General features: G+C 41.6%; 1 protein-coding gene across 2 annotated transcripts in view; it reads left to right on the top strand.

Annotated features, from left to right (window-relative positions):
- ADAM17 (ADAM metallopeptidase domain 17) overlaps window positions 1-21623 on the top strand; it is a 2408764-nt gene that overhangs the window by 1002540 nt on the left and 1384601 nt on the right. The gene's annotated exons all lie outside the window — the stretch shown is intronic.

The following is a 21623-nucleotide window of genomic DNA, read 5'->3' as shown; positions in this document are numbered from 1 at the left end:
CTGTTTTCTTCAGTAGTTCATATTAAAAGAACATCTGATGTACATGCAGTTCTCCCATTTGATATTTCCAACTCATTCCACTGGGACTGCCGTAAATGTATTGCTAGATATGTTGCACATCTGTCAGCATGAAAGGGACTGTTGTTCCTTCCTGCTTTCCATTTATTTCTAACCATGACATTTTCCAGATATCTTCTGCAAAGAAAAGATGAGGCATTTTTTTGCCAGTTTCCTTCTTTTAGACTCAAGTAAAACTTGTATTTTGTCTGAATTTATTTCTTTGTCTGCCACACTGCTATGGTCCAGTTTTTCTTCTTTACATAACAATGTTGTTTCCTGAATTTGTGAATTACATTGGGGCATCAGTCTTTCCATTTTTGGAAATAAAAAAGTCCCCTAATTTTTTAGTATGGTAATAAGCAACATTCATTAATTATTTTATTCAGTCCTTTAGATATATGTTTGCTTCAGTCTGATGTCTTACCTCAAAAATAACATTATATCTAGCATTAAGGACCTTCCTTCATGGGTCAACGATTGGGTTCACCTTTTCTTTAGTCATGGTTTGTTATTTTGTTTTCCTTTTGTAGATCTCACAGTCGTAGACATGCATTCCAATTGCTAACATACTGATGTCATAGTGCCACTTACACTGCTGAGCCTCCACATATCTTTTCTGCCACTCTTACATGTCTTGATCCTGATACATGTTGGTGAAAGTTGTTGTGCCTAATGTTTAGAAGGGAAGTTCGCAGACAACTGCAAACTAGGGGCTGTAATTGACTCTCCGGCTGACACAGACATCCTCCAAAAGGGTCTCACTGAGACGGATACCTGGTGTCAAAATCATGGCCTCAAGCTAAATGCCAAAAAGTGCATAGTCATCCCCTTTGGAAAAAACAAAGTACCCACAAACTACCACATAGGTGGTAGTCCCCAAAATACGGAAGACGTAACAAGGGATCTGGGGACCCAAATAGATAATCTCACCTTTGATAATCACATTGCCAAAGTGGTTAGAAAATCCTTCTACGTGGCCCACCTAATCACAAAAGGGTTCGCATCTAGATAAAAAGAGGTCGTTGTGCCCCACTACTCATCAGACCCATCATAGAGTACAATACCACATTTGGGATGTACCTTACAAGACACCTGCAACAGCTGGAAAGACCGTAGAAGTACCTCACCAAGAGGATCACTGGCCTCAAACAGAAGGCCTCTGCAGCTCGATTGAAGAAATTACAGCTGTACTCTGTTGCATTCCACCTACTCAGAGGTGATCTCTGCCTGACATACAAGGCCATGTCCAACCCAGAATTGATGGACATGCTCCACCTAAAGCAAACCTTATCCCTGCGAGCCACACACTCTAGGGATCTAAACCTCACCACAGCAATAAGTAGGACATGCTGAAGGGATAGATTCCTGTCCCAGAGACTTCTCATGCTTTGGAACAAGATCCCAATCTACGTTAGGCAGAGCTCCTCACTAACACTGTTCAAAAGAAATCTTGACGAGTGGATGGGAAACAAAGTTTACCTTGGGTATCACTTCAGTGGATGTGCTGGACAGAGGCACAGGGAAGTAATCTAAGGGGGGTGGCGAAAGCCAGCACAGTCTGGCTAGGTTTATAAATGCCTTCGGGCAGATAGCCTAGTACCTACCTATGAACCTATGAAATAAAGTAGTTGTCTTTGTGGCCACTAAGTTAATACCTACACTTACATTTGTGTATTTTATCTCATAGGGAGACAAGGTAAAGTACTGCCATGAGTGTCCCTGGTTCATCTGAGATACCTGCAAATGTTTGAGGGAGTATTTTCATGACCTGTGTCATTGTCAGGAGGATGGCAGTGACTGAAATTTTCTTACATGGGGAACAAAAAGAAAGCCTGTTTTGTAGCCAGAGTCTCAGCTGTTACATTGTTACAAGAACTGAACTTTTGAGTGCAAACTATCTCACAGTCCAGCTGTCCTGGATGTAGACCTTTGACTCTTATAAAATGTCTCACTGATCTCCAGATTCACTGAGCCACTTTAATAGGGTGGATTTTAGCTTTTGCCTTCTTTCTTCTTTTGTCAGTGATAAAGTGTTGAAAGAAAGCACACCCCTGCTTCCACATAGAGATATACTCCCAGGTTGTAATCACCACCACCCATCCCTTATTCAACTGAATAAGGCTTTTAGCCAACTGGCTTTTTCCTGTGAATTGTATTTGGCGTCAGTCAGCTGGAGGGCAAGTTAATTCCTTCCTTGAGTAACTCACCAGCCCGTTCAGGATCCAGTGGCGTCAGGTGATGGGGTTATGACTGGTTTTACGTCTCTAGTACTTGCTGTTCAGGGTCTGTATATTAAATGTTTGAAGGCTGCTTGAAATTAATTTGCAATTGTAGGAACAAACTGTTAGGTAACATAGCTAAATGCTAGCTGTGGTCTGCGTGGCCACTGCATTGTACAGCTGTCTCAATATTGCAAGTCCTGACACTCTGAAAATTGAAGTGAGATTCTGACAAAAAGCAGCAAATTCCAAAATTCACTGATATGCTTTTAAATCATTTTTGCTGATGGGCTTTACATAGCTCCCCCACACTCCTACTGTCTGTATATAGTAACTGAGAGATTGGTGTGCCTTTTGTAGGGAAAATGTTCTGAGATACCACAATCTTAGTCCCAAAATTAGTAAGTTATTATGTAGATTATTGTTGTATTCCTAATCTTTGGGAATCCAGCCGTGGATAAGGTGTAATGGCTTGCCCAACATCCAGAACTTTGTATCATTCCATTCTCCCTTGACTGATGACTGCTCTTCAGGGGCATCATTAAACTCCAAGTAAGTAGTCAGGTTGCGCGGCAACATTCAGTCTTATAAGATATATATATCAAGGGGAACTATCCCATGCCATCTTCATTCTTTTTTTTTTTTTACCATAAGCAATAATGGCTATGTGCTCTTTCCTTGGCATTCCTTTCATTTCAGGGGGTCGGTCAGAAATTTAAAGCTGGTAGACAAGTACCTTTTTTGGTGATGATTTTCAGTTTTTTTGTTTGTTTTGTAACCTCGAAATTGCTTAGGTTGTTGCTAGTTGTTATTTTTGTGGTTTTGAGATTTTGTAGGTGTACATTTGAATATGCCATAGTATAGTATTTTGATCCCTGAAAAAGAGAGTAAAAGTTTGTACAGGTGTCAGATACCCAGTAGGGACCTGGACACACACTTTTTTTTGTGGAAGTAAATCATAGAGGGAAAATGTATGGTACAGATCTTATCCCAGAGATGCTAACTGCACTTTGTATGTGGTAGTAATTTCAAGGAGTGATGCTTATGCAAAAAGACCAAAGATGTCTGATGCCATCATTACTAAAGAAATTGCTGTCAGATACATAGTATTGCAGAATACAGTATTGAAGCTTCCATGAGGGAAGGAGAGTACATGGTTTACTCAAAGGCTTTTCTAATACCTTGAAAAGATGGTCCTTGGAGGTGTGTCTTCAACCATTCAAGACTTAACAAATTTCTAGAGATCCCAAAGTTCAAGATACTGACCTTTTGTGCCCTATCTCTCCTATTGTTCCCTCACTCCCTGATAGCAACCCTGCATCTAAGGAATGCCTCACTACACATTCATATTATTAGTCATCCTCTGAAGGGATTTAGATTTTGTTGGGAGGAGGTGTGTGCAAAAAGTGGGAGTTGGGAGAGGGAAGGCTCACTTATGAATGACAGCTGTTCCTTCAAAAGAAAGGAAGCGGAAGAGTTTCCAGGCCCAGAATAGAGATTTTTATGATGGAGCCATCACTTAAAGACATACATGTGTTTTTCTTTCAGAGAAGCCCCCTGAGCTTCAGATCTTTCCACTACAGATACCTTTGATATGTGATCATAGGAAGTTGCTAGGCTAATGGCCCCAGGGCACTTAAAAGCCTAGCCAAGTTCAGCCAGTGATCCCAGTGGAGTCTGGTTCAAGCGGACACTAAAATTAGCACCTGTTGTCCCTGTCCAAGAGAGAGAGAGAGGTGGAATCCCTGGAGTGAATTTCCAGTTACTTATTCAGTAATCCAAATTACACTTAAATAGGGCCAATGAGGGCCTTTAACATAAATAGGAAGTTTGTTCCAAAGGTGGGGCAACCTCTGTGAGATAAATCTGTGTCTCCAGCAGGTTCTGTTGATGTTGCATACCAGGTTAATGACCTTTGAGTGAGTGACCCGTATGCCATTTGACTTGTGAATATGCAGCACTTCCATTTAAGTTGGGCCAGAGATGGCTCTTTATGCAAGGCACAGATCACCTCAGAGCAGTCTGTATGACACCGAGTAAAGTAAAAATGATTTCAGTCTGTCCGCATAAGACATATCTTGAAGACCCTGATTTTCATTGTAAGGAACCTTTGTGGTCTTTCCAGTTGCTGCAGGCTTTTGGAAAGGAACATACCAAAGGGGAGCATTGTACTCTATTATTGATCTGATGAAGGAAGAGTACAGGGGGGTTATGACCTCTCTCTTTCTGGAGGCAATCCCCTTACTTATGAGATGAGCAATATAAAATGTCCTTTCCATTGTGGCGACATGGTGATCGAAGTTAAGGTTGCTGTCAACTTTGTGCCCAGATCTTTCATCACTGACTGTGTGCTTACTGTATTGCTATTGATGTGGCAGTTTACAGGAACTTCATCCTTGCCAAAGGGGGATGATGATGCATTTTTTGCATTAGGTTTAAGACCATGATTTTGTCACCAGTCATTAGTCTGTGTAAGACTTTCTTGCAGGATGTTGACATCGCTAGGAGGTTTCAATGATTGCTCCCAGTTTGCAGTCATCAGCAAACTTTCTCAGCACAGTCCTTTAGTTTTAGTCTGTACTTCGGAGAAGTAGATTCCAAACAGTTGGGCTCCCAGAACCGATCCCTGTGGAGCACCACTTGTTATGGGTCTGCTGGAGGAGGTGGAGTCCCCTCTTTTGACTGTATGAGTTCGATTAGTGAGCCAGTTTGCAACCCACCTGACAATATATGGGTTGATACCCAGCTGGGTAAGTTTATCAGTGATGCCTGAGTGGGGGATTGTCCTAGGCCAAGTCTGGGTAGGCTATAGGCACAGATTTGCCCTCGTCTAGGGCTTTGGTGACTGTCTCAATGAAGTCCAAGTTTAACAGGCACAATCTCCCCTTGACAAAGCCAAATTGGGTGGGGTTGAGCACTTGAAGATTTCCTATATCTTTGTTAATAAGGTCCATGATGATTTGTTCCATGGCCTTGTAGATGAGGCTGGTCAGGCTAATGGGTCTGTAGTTCTTAGGGTTTGTGGCTGCAACCCCCTTTGTGCATAGGGATTACAGTAGGTGTTTTTGATTCCGTTGAAGAAGCCCATTCAGCCAGTCTCAGAGTTGACTCTACTGTAGTTGTAATAAGAATCAGCTAAAAAGGCAGATCCAAGAGATGATAGTGAGAGATCAACAATGTATATCTTCATATAATCTAGGGAAATATGTCTCAGATCAATAACGCCTACATGGAGTATGATAGAATCATACTGGTACTTGTGGTATAGTGACTTGAGTTCATGTGTAACTTGGAACCTGGCTCCAGATAAGCAGCTAACAGTTATCATCGTCTTGTTTAGTCAGCTGAGTGAGGCATCTGTGTATTGTAGAATGGAGTCTCCTATGAAAAGAGTTCTGGGTAATATGCTGATCTGCCTTATGGTCTTTGCCCTTGGGGGTCCTGTTGGTGTAGGCGGATGTGTGGTATTTGGTGTTGCTTTTGGTGAGTGTTTTAGAGATTGCTGAAGATAGGCATTGCCATTTATAGGCTTACAAGGTTTTTGAAGTTTGGATAGATTGCTTTTTAGTCCTCAGCATAGGTTGGTTGAGGTTTTGAAAGATTGCTTTTTTGTCCTTAGCATAGGTTGGTCTGTGTGTGTTGTGGACACTATATGTGGTGGATGTGGTGTGGATGTTCTTGACATCCTTGTTTGTATGCAAGATTTTTGACTCTATTGAAATTGCGTCAGTGCATCTTTCGCATACTCTATTTCCTTAAGGATTAAATAGTTGTCTGTTGACATGAGACAATTTCTGTATTGTCTCAGGATGCCCATATCTACCAAGCTGGCTAAGGAGACATTTGGAAATTGCATATCCATGTTGTCTGCACCTGTATTTAGGTGGGCTACTGTATGTCGTAGACTGGGTTTAAGAGGTCTCCTTGGGTGGTCTGTGGGTTTGGCACTACACTAGGTTAGATCATGTGAGGATTTGATAGTATAGCAGTTTAATTTGCAGACTAGATGCTCTAAGATTGTCTCTGCTCAGTGGCATTGTTTTAGCCACACTGAGTTACAGGTTTCAGTTCTAAGGGAAGTTTTATAGATAAATTTTACTTTCTGGGTATTTGTGTCTGTACAGGGAACTGATAACTTCTTGATGTAATAACACTAAGAAAGATTGCTTGCCAGTATAATGCTACAACAAAACTTAAACTACCTATCTTGACAGATGGTTTTAGGTATTAGGGACATTTAGAATGATTTAAAGGCAAAATTAAAGAAATAAAGCAGTAGCACTCTAAAGAGTTAACTGAAGTGCAAAACAAAATGAATCTCATGTCTGCAAAGGATGAAGCAGGATTAACTTAGGACCTCCTTGGAGTGTGGTGAAGGCGCCAAGCAGATGAGAGCTGTGGGGAAATGAGCAGGGAGGCTTACTCAGGTGCAGTACTGGTTTTGCTGGATGGGCATTTATATGGAAAACAATGGGTGGGAAAGTGCTTAAATAGGTTACACAGTAGACAATAGCAGTGAAAGAGGGGAGTGAGGGACTTTGGAAGTCAGGTTACCATAATGGTCAGAAACCAGAGAGACAGCCTTTTAAAAACCGCAACAAGAAAATTGAAACTGTAGTCCTATGGTTAGAATTTCCAAAACTTTTAGTTTAATGTCTGAGTGGGGAGTGGGTCAGACTCATAGAACAGGTTAAAATCCATTAGCATGGTAAACAGAAAGGCACTGGAATGCAACTTTAAGCAGGTATATACAGGTGTAAAAAGTACTGGAGCTTGGAACAGAATTCACAATACTGCCACTGCTGCAGTCAAACTACAAACTAAAGCACGGGACTCTGCAGAAATTTACCAGTAACACTGTAATGAATGCCTAAATGAGGCTCAAGTCTGGAAGGAGAATCACAGTCCTTCACAAGTGTGAAAGAGGCTAGGAGACTGAGAATCCAGGCTGGGTTTAAAATACAAAGAGCCTTTTACATATATTTCTATTTTTGAAAATAGAAGTGCAGTATAATGCTAAAATCTTGCAGTAGTACGCAATCTTCACACAACTGTAAACAAACCAACAAGACTAAAGTCCCAGAACAAACTTAAAAATGCAGACCTCCTTTTTGGCTAAACCTTGGGCAAAAAAAAAAAAAAAAACAGAAAATTCCAAAAAACTATTACCACACAAGTCACTGTAAGTGCAATTTGAATTTGTTAAGCAGAATTTAAATAAAGGATTTTTGGTACTTGCGTATTATCGCAGCCAGATTCTAAATGACTCACTATGCAGTTTGGCATGGTGCACATAGACAAACAGCATGACAGAAACTAAAAGTGCTGTAGTGTTATGGAATGAGCAGGCTGTATGGTTTGCAGAAAGTAGTGAAAGTACCACATTTAAACATGCAAGGCCAAGAGCATTTTAGTTTCACCTTTCTAAGGTCGTACAGGTGCCTGGACGCTTGAAAGTAGCATACACGTTGAGCATTTTGGCCTTCGTGATTGAAAAACATGTCCTTTTGCCTCATTACTGTAGCATGCCACCGATTTTCAATTACTTTTCTGGGATTTTCTATGGTGCTTAACGATTAATTATTTGGTACCATTTCAGTTTCTACGCTATCCACGCACTCGTAACAGTGCAGCAGCATGGCTGCTGAGGTTATTCACCTCCCTGCGGTAAGAAACCTGGCATGCATTCAGGGCTTGGAAAACTGTTGACTGCTACTACTGTGGTGGAAGTGTTACAGTGATCTCTGTGAATATACATTTAAAACATTAAAACATTTGTTTTCCTTTGCAGCTTCAGCTTCACGCAAAAAGTATTCTGCTTGGTTACATACAAGCTGCAACGAGAAAACACTGTTTTCAATCTATTTTGACAGCCATCTCAGTAACATTTACAGCACAGAAGAAGAAACGATCAACCGATTGCTTCCATCATTTCCATTACACTTCCTAATGTAATTACTCTTGTAAACAGTACAGCCTAAAAAAATTGGATTTTGTTACCCAGACAAAATGATAGCTTGAAGGCCTACCAGAAAAGATAGCGACAGTCACTTGGTTAGAATCTGGTTGCGATAATGCACAAATACCGGATTTTTTTTTCCCTTTTGATGAAAAGCTTATCTCATACCTTTCAGAGTCTTGAACCAAAGACCCTGGTTGGATTAGCTCTGCTATAGTCCTGCTTCAACTTTTGCACCTCTTAATCAGGTCATATGGTTTTAGTTAAACCCAAATATGCAGACTCTCAAACTAATGGCTTGAGTTATTTAACCCTACCAACTTTGGAGCCTGTTTTCTAAAGATCTGCTAACGGTCATGAGAGAGGCTAGGATACCTAGTACAAAGAAGTCCTAGTTAACTACATGAAAAAGATTTTGGGTTTTTCCCTTTTGTGCTAATGGAGAAATGAAATGCTCAGTCTGGTGGGAAGGGCCTGTGGTTTTATAATTCTTGTCCAGACTGTGTCAGCAGAGTTAGCTTATTCTACAGTGAAGGTGCATTTATTTATGGCACCAGCCTGCTTGCTAGTTGATCAACTGTTAACCTCATTGCTACCAATATAACAGTTTCGCATAAACACTGTCATTTTACTAGCTGACATTTGATCCAGGAAGGTTTCTAAGTTGCAAGCCTTTGTGCAAAAATTCATTCAAGTTTTATAAAGGTAAAGAGTCTCTTTACTTACAAACCCTTTCTTTATTCCTAAATTTGTGGGAGGATTGGAGCTGAACCAGTACCAGTTCCAAAATGGTTAAATCATTGCATTACCTTCTGCATTGCCTTTCACATAAAGTAATTGATGGGACAGGTTAGACCACAGTTTATCTATAAGAGCTGCATTGACTAACATGGCCTTGATTTCAGGGTACAAAAACAAAAAAGGCCAGCACAATGATGAGAGAATCAAAAATATTTATTAGCAAGACATACCGGTTTCAGCTATAAGCCTTCTTCATTGTACACTGAAAGAGTAAAAAATCTCAACAATAGAATGGGAGGTGGAAGGCTGAGAAGAGCCCTCAGCAAACCCATACATAGTGGTTCTAACAAAAAGTGCTCTGGCCCCAGAAACCATATCCAACTTATAATGCTTAGTAAAGTTATGCACTGAAGACCTAGTAACAGTTTCAAGGATGGATTGGTGTTCAACCCCTTGAAGGAAGCATCAGAAGAAGCAGCAGTCATAGTGGAATGAGCTCTAACAGTAGACAAAGATTTGCCATGAAAAGGATAACAGAAAGAAATGGCCTTGGATGTCTAGGAAGAGATGGTTTGCTTAGAAACAGCCAAATCCAATGTCTTGGTATGACAGGAAACAATAAGCTGGTCAAAGTTGTGAATGACTTTAGTTTTGTTCAAATAGTACCTGAGCTGTCAGTGCAAGTCCAAGGTATGCAAGACCCTGTCACTAGCCGACTGAGGAGAAGGGAAGAAGGAAGAGTTGTACTGACTGATTCAAACACAACTCATTTACTACCTTGGGCATATAAAAGAACGATTAATATGAAGATATACCCTGTCCCTGTGAAAAAACAAAGGAGGAATGGCCATAAGGTTCTGGAGCTCAGAAATCCTCTGAGCAGAAGTAAGAGCTAGGCAGCAAAACAGTCTTCCAGGTACAGTGTCTCAAAGAAGCAGAATCTGCAGGCTCAAAGGAAGCCTGAGTCAATTTTTCCAAAACAAAGTTAAGGTCTGAAGGAGGACAAATAGGTTTCCTTGGAAGCCTAAGATGCAAGATGCCTTTAAGAAAATGTTTGACCTCAAAACAAGAAGCCAAAGGAGGATTCAAGGGCAGACCAGCAGAAATGACTGACAAATGGGCTTTCACAGAAGAAAAGGCCAAGCCAAACTGGAGCAACTGGCACAAATAACAGAGGACCAAAGGGACCTGAACTGAAAAAGGGTCCCAGTTGCAAGCATGGCACTAGGCATAAAATCTTTTCCATTTGGACATGTAAGATTTTCTGGTTGTGGACTTCCTTGCCTCCTGTAAAATCATGAGCAATTCCTCAGAAAAGAGGCGTCTGAAAGGGATCAAAACCGTATCACCCACAGTGTCATTTGAAGAGTGGGCAAGTGAGGATGGATGAGAGACCCCTTGCCCTATATGAGGAAGTCCAGTTGGTGTGTTAACTTGTGGAGATTGCCCCTGGCCAGATGCATTTAGAGAGGGAACCAGTTCTGTCTTGGCCAAAATGGAATCTGCAAGATTTTTAGAGAGTCCAGCTGAGTGTTCTGCAGGACTCTTGGAAGTAGAGGAGGGAGAGGGAAAGCATAAATAAATGCCCCCCCTTCAAAGGAAGAGAAAAGGGCATCCATCTTCCATGCCAGATGGCTTGGCACCCTGGAACAGAAGAGAAGTCGCTGCCTGCTCAGAGGAGAGGCAAAAAGATCTGCCTGAAGAACACCCCACTGATGGACAGTTTCCAGAAATACATCTCTGTGAAGCATACATTCATGAGCGTGTATTTGGACCTGCTTAGAGAGTCTACTAGATTGTGCTGTGAATGAATATATACTGCCTGAAGAATTAACCAATAACTTGAGAGCCACCTCCTAAGCCTGAAGAGCCGTCCTGCAGAGGAGGTAAGATTTTGTGCCTCCCTGCTTGTGGAAGTACCATATCACCGTAGTGTTGCTTGTGTACACATTGAAGGGTCTTAGAGAGAACATGGGGTGAAAGCTTGAAGGACCAGAATCAGAGCTCTCATCTGTTTGATGTTGATATGGTCTGACTTCTGATAGGGGAACCAGAGACTGAACTTTCAAGTGACCACATGAAGCCCTCTACCCCATGTCTGAGGTATCCGTGAACAATTCTTAACAAGGGACTGGAAGCTTTAAGGGCAGGCCTGGATTGAGAGGAGACTGTTGAATCCACCATTCAAATTCCTTCTTTAGAAAGGAGAGGTACAGTGAAATCGAGAGGGTGGCAATGGTGCAGCCAAACCAACTTGAGGTACCATTGAAGCTTATACATATGCAGTCTGGCTAGAGGGACCATTAAAATAGAAGAGGCCATGAATCCCCGGACCCAAAGAAACACTCTGGCTGGAATGGCAGTCAGAGGAAGAAGAGATTGAATGAAGGCTGTCGATGACAAAACTTTTGGAGGTTGAAGAGAGGCCAACACTGGCACTGTCTGAATACTGCATCCCAGATGCACATGTTCCTGAGAGGGAGTCAGGAAGGACATTTGGAAGTTGATAGTAAACCCGAGGCTTTGAAGAATAGAGATGTTGGACTTCAGATCCTGTATCAGGTGACTGGGAGAAGGTGCCTGAAGAAACAGGTCATTTAGATAAGGAAAAATCTGAATTCCTCGGAGCCTGCGGAAAGCAATTACAGGAGCTAGGCATTTTGTGAATACCCTAGGTACTAGAGAGGCCAGAGGGCAAAGCAGAGAACTGAAAATGAAAGGAAGAAACGGAGAAATATAAAAACTTTCTGAAAAGATGATGAATAGGGATGTGAAGATATGCATCCTTCAGATTCAAGAACACCAGAAAAGCCTTGGGTAGTAAGAGAGGAAGCAGGGTTTGAAGAGTAAGCATCTGAAAAGAGGTGGACCTTGAAAAAGGTGTTGAGCAGGGAGCAATCCAAAATAAGTCTCCAAGTGCTCTCCTTTCAAGGAACCAGGAACATCCTGGAATAAAAACCCTTTCCCACTTGGGAACCGTGAATAGGTTGAATGGTTACTTGGTTCACCAGGGGACCCTAGCACTTATGGGAAATGAGGAAATTGCTCTAGAGGAGGTCAAGGAATATATGAAAAAGGAGGGAGAAACTTCCATGCTATGAAGTAACCCTGACTAGTGATAGAAAGAACCCAAGAGTCTGAAATGATTAGAAGCCAATTTGGAAGACAGGGAAAGCTGAAGGGACAAAGGAACCTCATCAAAGAGAAGCAGGCTTATCAGATAAAGGAGGCTTCTGGGTCACAGAAGTCTGAGAAGCCTTAGCAGAGGAGGCTCTCCTACCTCCATTCCTGCCCTTGGAATCCTGGTGGGGTTGCCTGGGGCAAAAGCAAATCTGGAATGATAATTCCTCAGGAACTTAGGGATTGGAGAAATAAAAATACTTTTAAGGTCTTGGAAGGATTTGCCTTTCTTTTGAAGAGACTTAAACAGGTCAAAATGCTTATTATCCAAAGGAACACCAAATTACTTGATGTTAATGTCCTCAGGCAAAGACTGGAAACAAACCCAGGAATAATGCCTCATGACAGACCAAAAGCTGCAGCCCTGGAAGAAGCATAAGTAGCATCATAGCTACACTTGATAGAGTGGCAAGCCACTTGAGAAGTAGAATCTAAAATAGAAAAGGCAGAAGGTTTGTCTTCAGAATCAGGGAGGTCAGAAATAACCTGACAAGCCTGTGCAATCAAGGCCAGAGAACACTTAATCTTGTGGTTCTGGTAATTAGTAGCCCCAAGGGTCAAAGCAGAAGCAGTCTAAACCTTCTTACCCAGTCCTCTCCATTGTCCTACTGTCCTTATCAGAAAGGAAAAGTTTGGAAGAGGGCAAGAACTTGGAAGGTTTGTCAGAAGAGATTGACTCCACAGCAGGATCAGCAGAAGGACACTAAAATAAAAATTGACAATCCTCAGGGACCTTATAGAACCTATCAGGCTTCTGAGGAGCAGGAAGCTTAGAATCAGGAGACTTGGAAGCACCAATGAAAGTGTCTAACAAAGCAGCCAACACAGGAGGAACTGCAGATGGTTTAGGAGTAACCACCCAAAGCAGCTCATAATATCTCCTCTAAATATCAGACACTTGAGAAGAATCCCATTTAAAATATTCCATCATCCTAGCAATTGTGTCCCCAAAGGAAAGTTTCTCAAAAAGAGAGGAATCCAGTTCCCTATGCCATTTAGAAGGAGTAGAGATTCAAAGAGGAGCAGGCACTGAAGTCCTATGAGTAGGCTTCAGAGCCATCACGGCAGAAAACTAGCCCTGAGTGAACTCTTGCCATTTCCTCTGAGGATTCCTTGGGATGGGCCAAAACATGCTTCTTCTTTTGTCTTTTCTTGAAAGAGACATCAGCCCTAACAAATACCAGAGGTTTTGACCATTGGCAAGATTCAGTAAGAGTACCCAGCAACTCCTCCCTGACCAGTATCTGTGGACTCCCTCTAGGACCTTCCGAGATAATCAGTAGTGTTACCCTGTTGATGTCTTAAGCCGATGCCTGCAAACCTCAGAGGATGTGTGGAAAAAATTCATGCCAGCCTCTGATGGTGTTACATTAGAGGAATCCACTGTAGACACAAAATGGCCTACAGAGCTATTACCCACTTCTAAAGGGATGTCTGATAGAGGCTGGACAGCTAAAAAAATCTGTCCAAGATTTCTTAGCCACCTTAGCGGTAGTATCTCTGGGTTAATGGATTCCACCATGTTACTATGGGCTAACTGTTTAAGCCACTGCTTTTTAAGATAAATGGCCAGAGAAGATAAATGGCTTCTGAATGTCTTGGGCAGAAATGCCTTTCAGATGCTACAAAACAGCTATGGTGGTCCTAAACAAACGAAACACTGTTCATGACTATCTTTATGGGGAATCTGCCTCCCACACTAACATTTTCCCTCTTGGATGACATGAACTCTAGATAAGCAAAATAAAATACAATATCGAAGCGAAGAAAAGTAACCCCAATGGGGCATTTGTGCGAAGGTTAGGTATTCAGCATAGCAACAAGGCATTCAGTCCAATGAGTAATAATGGCGTTCAGACAGGCGGCTGAGAAATTCTGGGTAACTGTAGTCATACCTCACTTTTATGGCCTATGTCCTGTGTCGGGAGCATGTGTGTAATGTACAGTGCATACAAGATCATAAGGCTTTGATGTACTGGCCAAATGTAGGGCAGCCCTGGACAAGAGACCCCCATAGTAAATAATACTGCAACAGTGATACAGAAGGACATCTTTGGAAGTCACCTGGATGTCCAACCTCACCTTTAGCTGAATTCCCAAAAGTCATTGCATTAGTGGTCATACAAAACATCAGCTATTATGGTAAGCTTGTTACATATTTCAGTTCTTCTTTTCCAAAAATTGTAACTACAGCCCACAGACTTTCAACAGGCACATCGAACCAGTGTGGACTGAAGTGCTCCCACTTTGCAGATACCTGTAGTCTAGCATCTAGAGTGTGTCCATTGTACTCTCACTGCTAAATAGGAGCAGAGGTGTGGACATTTAGTGTTACCCTGAAAGTTTTACCAAGAGAGCATTTGTGGCTCTTTCTGATTCAGTCCGTCTATAGTGTGATATCAAAATAAGCAAGGGGCCAATAGTTGTAAGTCCCACACAGAGCAGTCATGCTCTTATAACAGGGAGAGATTAAAAGAAACAGTAAACAGTTTATATTCTCATGTGAGACTCTCTGAGCTGCTGTTCCGGCCTTGTTCTGGAGCTGTGGATTAAAGAGAAAGTACTTAGGTTGGATCTTTCAGAGGTAGAGTATTTCAGGGATCTGTGTATTTACTACTCTGGAGAGTGCAATGCTCTTCTGTTGCTTCTTGTAGCCAAGTAAGGATGAGTTCACAGTGGATGTGTTCCCCAGCCTGTGGCAAGGGATATGCTTGTATGACATTCTGACACACACGCACTCACTCGCACATTCACGCACACACACTCATGACCTTAGCGCAGGTTTGTGATCTTCTACCAGTTGTACATGATTAGGTCATTTCTGCTGTTGCCTAACCTGTATGGGACATCCCACAAAGAGATTGGACTAGCCAGACAGCTTTTAAAGCCTTAGGGCAACTTTCACATGCCTTAACCACTGCCATGCACAAGGGAAGCAATATAAAGGCAAAAAAGTTCAGAACTGTCTTGCTGACGACGAGTGTGCTCCTTTCCAAGGTGTAAGTGATCACGGGTCAGCTAGCATTTCATCAAAGCTGGACATGCAAGTTCCCCATTGGGGATTACCTTCCAATCTCTCAATTTGAAGAAAAATATTTTGTATTCTGTACAATATTTTTTTTTTATTTTAGAGCACTTCTACCATGTTTTAATTGCTTGTCACATTAAACTTTTCCTTCAGAGCAACATTTAACTTCTAGTTTATTTGAGGGAATTCATGTTTTTGTATAAAAAGTCATTTTTTTTTTATCTCCAGTCTTTTTGTGTGGGTCTAGATTTTTTTTTTTTGGTTTGAATGGTCTTTATGAAACTGTACTACAAAATGTATTTATTTTTTCTCAGGGTTTGCTACCAACACCTTGGATTTCCTCTAACTGCTTATCAGTCACTTTTCTTGGCTGTAAGCCAGTCTTTAGTCCCAGTGGTGATTCCCCAATTTCTGATTAATTTTTTGCAAGGAAAAATATACTAATTATGCATTACTTTGTTGTGAGAGGCTAGGGCACATTTGAGTGATGCTTGTCACTAATAGATTTACTCCAGAAATGTCCTCTTTGTGAAAAGGTATCACTGACTCTTCTGTGTTCTGCTATACATCTGTGAGACTCCTTTTATGGCTAGAACATGGACTAGGGTCCTGAGTAAGTCTTTCAAACCCTCCCCATGCTGCAACAATAAAAAAAGTTAAGGATCCTTCGATCTTCAAGCCAGCTTCCTCTGTACCTCATCCACTGATGGGTAAAATTGCTATGGCTATCTGTTGTTCCTCAGACGGCTCATCTTTTTGTACTTGACCCTCTGCTGTTACTATTTGGGATGACACTGTGGGCCAGGAGTCAGGCATATCCTCTGTGGCTGTACCATTGACTTTTTGGGTAAGATAGAACCACCCTTGGGGGCTTTGGGGAAGGTACTATGAAATGTTCTTTGCTATAATGCACTGATGAGTACCTTTCCTGGAATGGGGACTATTTGTTGAGCCGCTGTTCCCCTAGGTGCATAGACTAAGAGGAGGAAACATAAATCTAGATGCTTTTCTTTTCCTGAAGCAGATAACTGGCTGCATTTAGCAAAACGGTTGTTGAAAGTCTATTTGTCTCTAAATGATGAAGGTCCTTCTCATAAGAAGAGGCAAATAATTTCTTCCCTGTTGATTCTGATTCTCATTATGAGGAACAGGATTTAGACTGGGGCAGTGTTTTTCATAATCCCTCACCACAAGATGAGGACTCATGAGATTGCAGGCTGAATTTCCTCTTCTGGCCCCAATTCCTCCTGTATTGCCAGCTTTAGGGGCTGCCTTTTTTGGAAGCCAGTCATTTCCTTGGCAGTCAGCCATCTGTTCCAAACAAAAGTATCATACATTGTATAAAGTGCCCCTTCCCTTAAGTTTGTTTTTTCTAATCCCAGAGTAGATCCTGCAATAGTTTTCTTATCAAAGTCAGCTAGTACCAAATGTTTGTCAACAGCTAACCTTAGCCCTTCTGATAAACTAACGGAACCAGTATTAGCATTTTGGGTGCCCCCAGCAAATGTCAAGTCCAGGCCACCTGGACTCTTCCAGTCTAAGAGTCATCCTACCATTGCCACCCCTACTAAGCAACATTTTAGTTCATGTTAGAATTTTGAGAGTAGTATGCTCAGACTGTATTACAGTTGCAGTGCTTTTGCAATTTGACATGGTTGTGTACCATTCTGTTGACCCCTTTCACAAAGGAGCATTGACAATGAATGGCATTTAGTTGCAATAATGATATATTACTACAACTGTATATACAAGGCTGTAGGTGAAATTGAGCCTTAGATAAAGGGCTCCTTGGTGTCCCTCACTGCCTAGTGTTTCACCCCCTGCACACATTCTCTGTTGCACCTCCCCCAATCTTCTGCCTTCTTGGGTTCCCCATTTTATGCAAATTACTTTTTTCTAACTTTTATCATATTTTGCTTTACTGTTAGCTATTACAACTTTTTAACTGTTATGAAGAGCATTTTTTTTAGTTTTTTTTGTTTGCAACCTTTTCATGGTGGCTTAAGCAAAACTTATGATTAAGGAATTAAGGAAAAAAATTCATTGCTGATATTCAGCTTTACTTTTCCTTGAATCCTTTCAACATACCTTACCTGTCCAAGATAGCACAGTAATAAATGTGTTGGAAATAATTAAGCTGTGTGTGTGTGTGTATGGGATGTTTGGCCATGGGGTTATAGATTCTCAGAGGTGCATTTTAGAGCATTTTCCCAATACTTTTGATCTAGTGATCACCTGAACAAAAATCACAAGTAAGAAAATAATTTTAATTGTATATCTGCCTTGAAAACCCAAGGCTTAATGTTCAAAGCTAACAAAATAGTAGCTCACAAAAAAACAAGAAGTCATATCTTTGAGAGGATACATAAATCCTCCATAGGAATAATGCCTGTACCCCTTAAATAAAGACACTTACTGTCTGTGCATCCCTCAGGTGTTAGAATGGGATGGCCACAATCATGTATATGTAGTGACTGTACACACACACACACACACACACACACACACACACACACACACACACACACACACACACACCCCCAGCATGCCTTCAGAACCCTCAGTCCTACAAAGGCAGCCACCTGTATACATGCCTGGTAGGTAATAGTGAGGAAAGTAAAAAAAAAAAAAAAAAAAAAAATAGTGATCACAGCAATGTATTCCAACTTCTTGCTTCTAGATAGCATATTACCTCTATATAAGCTGTAGCACATGTTGCATGCCTCTGACTTCTGTGAGAAAAGTCAAAGAAACAATGACTAGACTGTCCCCAGCCTCAATACAAGCTGTAATGACCTCCTGTGCACACCACTGAGATTTGATTGTGAGGAAAATTAAGGAAGTAATGATCACACCATCCCCAACCTCCATAAGTGCTACAGTAATCTTATCTACACACCTCTGAGCAGGGCTTGCATGTAGCTGAGGGCAGATGTTACCACTAAGTCAGTGTCAAAACCCATTTATGCAGTATAAGGTATAGAGGTCACCTGACCCTTAGGAGCTCTAAAGGTGTGAATATTCTATGATGTATTTTATGCTTTATTTTCAAAAGATAATTTATTAACTGCATTTTTTTACTGCTACCCAGGAAAGTAATATATGTGCCCAGCATTATTGCGAGTATGCACAATAAAAGTCAGCAATATTTTTTTACATGTGCACACACTATGCATGCAGCGGACACACAGACAGAAAGGACATGCAGACTCCACATAGCAAAAGCCGCAGCCAAGAACTCATCCAGAGCAAAGCTGTGTGAAATGGAGATGCTACTCACCATGCCACTGTGGCAATGAGCAGTAAATGAGTAAACAAATTTTCAAAAAAAAACAGGGATATTCAAAAAAAAAAAAAAAAGGAAAGGGAGGATCTTTCCATAACTAAGGTCAAGGACAACCTAAAAAGTCAGAATGACTGTATGTCTCCTTAGGACCCCCACCCCGGCAACCCAGTAAAGGTTTCCCAAAGTCTAGGTCTTCACTTAATTCTGAGGCACATAATGCTTTCAGAGACTTTGGTACTGAGAATCATGCAAAAAGGTAACACCTGGCACTGGGACTCACTTCCCCATTTTCATAGGCTCTGTCCACATCCTCCCAGTTAAACTGGAATTTTCCCTCTTGTTCTAGAACAGATGCTGTCTCCGGGTGCATTAAAAGGGTTTTAGTCAAGCATTCCCCTAGTACCAAAGAGAGAAGGAACCTAGAGATCAGTTATATACTTTTCTTTTCTAAACCTTCACATCATCATTCCAAAATTCATAATGATTTCCTTACAGTTTTTGTTATTCCTCATTACTTCTTCCAATTTTTATGGTAGTATTGAATTTAAAAGTTGCCTACTGTCACCTTCCAGTTAGTGGCAGTTTGAGGCGCTTTTTGTACTTTTCAGAATCTGGTTTGCATTTTTAATTTGCTGTTTTGCCTTTTAGTTTATCTGCTGCACTGAGTGTGTGTACAAAGATTCTGGATCCTACAGATGTCCATTTCAGTTTGGGGGGGGGCTTCACATTTTTCCTTATTTAGATGATTGCCTGATGTTTGCAGATTTCACCACCACTTATCAAGAATCCATGGATTGGGTGATGAAAGTCTTTTCTGCCTGGGATTTTAGGTGACACTAGAGAATATTTCTGTAATTCCCTCCTCTCTCAAGATAGTGTTTCGTGGATGTCTTCTAAATGCAACAGTTAAGATCATTTTTCTTATGCAAGTCAAAAATTGAAAATTACAGGGAACCATTACTGATATTTTCAAACCAGACTCTGGCATATGCCAGGTAATATCTGAGAATTCTAGGTTTTATAATCTATATTATTTTTTATGATTCCTTGGCCAGACTTCAGGAAGTCAGTATTTGTATAAATTATTGTCCTCTGGCCTCTAAACTCTTCTATTAAAGTTCATCTTGTGGCCATATCTGTTCGTCTGCCCTTAGCCCCACCCCTTTCTTCATGCCTTTAGTAAAAAAAATTTGACAGTGGCTCCTTCATGGGATCTTAACCTGCTCATGAGACTGATTTGAAGTTTCTGTTGTGGAAAACAGTGTTAGTCATTGCTCTGACTTCTGCAAGAGCAGCATCTGAGTGCCAAGCTGTTCTAGTGAGTCATCCCAATCTCATAGGTTGGCCCTAGGGCCTATACAAGCCTAGCCATAACAATTCCCTGGCTATTTCTTCCCACAATATTTACTTCCCTGGACCCTTGTCTAGCAGAGCGACTGACATGATCCCCGGTGTGAATTTTCTTTCTCCCATCCAGTCATCAAGGTTCCTTTTGAAGAGGGCCAAAGAGGCGCTCTGCTTGATATGTGTGGGCAGTCTATTCCAGAGTCTGGGGAGTCTCTGGGTCAAGAACCTATCCCTCCAGCATGTTTTGTTTATTGTGATGACAAGTTTTAGATCCCTGGAGCGTGTGGCTCTGAGGGATTGGGATTTCTTTAAGTGTAGCATGTCCAACAGCTTTTTCACAAAGATAGGGTAACCTTCAGAACAAATCCTTCTTTTATGCCTTAGCTCATTTTAAATTTTACACTAAACCAGGATGTTCTTCATGTTTCACTGTTGCAGTCATTACATTTGGGTAATCTGCTGGCAGGTTGCCCTCAGTCGTCCTGAATTCCAAAGTCTTTGGTCCTGCATTGGTTGCTGTCTTCTCTTCCATGACGTCAGGCCGTCAGGGGTATAAAACATGCAGCCGACGCCATTTTCTTTAGTCTTTCTTGCCGCGTGGTGCCCGAAGCAGAAGCAGTTTGCAAGTGTCAGTTGGCTGACTCCTGAGATTTTCGTGATTGAGTTTCAGATCCGAAGTCATCAATAAAACTAAGTACCCCGTTGGGGAAACTTTTTTCTTGCTCCAGACCGATGTTAATAATTGTAATTCTTGTGGAAAGCAAATCCCTCATAAGGATTTTCATTCTCACTGTATTCCTTGCGTAGGCCCTGATCACGTTACTGATTGTCGGTTTTGTGCTAGACTTAACCAATGCACTATTAAGCGTCGGTATAATTTTACTTTAAACTATTACCCTGAAATGTCATCGGATAGCCATCCGACTACTGGAGTTTACAAAAAACTTAAAGAAAAGGATAAAGAAAAACAAGCAAGACCCAAAACTGATGACGAAGCTTCTCCTAAGCCGGTCACAGGTTCGCTGGTTCTCAGTGTGGCGCTTTCGCAGCCCCTGATGCCCACTACTTTAGTCACAGGCCGCTACAGACTCCCACGTGGAGACGGTCATGGCGCTGGATACTCAAGGTATTGGAACCTCGGACGCTTATCCCTCAGATGGGTCCGGAGCCGCTGAGCAGGTACTGGCTTCTGAGGGTGTATTCAGACCTAAACATCTTTACATTAAAACAACTTCAGCTTCAAAGGCAAAGACTAAAACACCTTCTAAAGCAAGGAAACAAGCTCAAGAGCCACGTGGACAGGCCTCTATGCCCAAAACACAGATGTTCAAAATGGCCGAAGACTTGATTACTTTGATCAGGGGTTCCCATCCCCCTCCTGATAAGAGGCCTAGGCAAGACACTGACTATGAATCTTCAGATCAGGTTTCTATTTCTTCTGATTCCTCTTCTGAGCAGGTATATTCTCTTCCCCCCTATGAGGATTCTGATGCTGAAGAATCTATACCTTCAGCATCTCCTCCTGAGGACTATTCCTTTGGGGAAGCCTTGCATACCATGAGGGAGCATTTCCGCTGGGAGAGCCAAGATTTTTCAGAATCTAAAAAGAGGCTCAGGGATTTTCTTTTACTACCTCAGCACAGGCCTCTAGCCATTCCACCTGTGTTAGACATTGTAGATTATGTATTTTCGGAGTCTAGTCTTACTCCTGACTCCTTACCCCCCAGCTCCTGTTAAGCCTGACAGATATTACAGGGTTCCTGACTCTCACAAATTTCTTTTTAGAAACCCTGCTGCTGACCC

The sequence above is a fragment of the Protopterus annectens genome, chromosome 1.part1 (genome assembly GCF_019279795.1).
Source record: "Protopterus annectens isolate FY-2018-M chromosome 1.part1, PAN1.0, whole genome shotgun sequence".
Lineage (NCBI taxonomy): Eukaryota > Metazoa > Chordata > Ceratodontiformes > Protopteridae > Protopterus > Protopterus annectens.
This window is presented reverse-complemented; position numbering and strand designations above follow the sequence as displayed.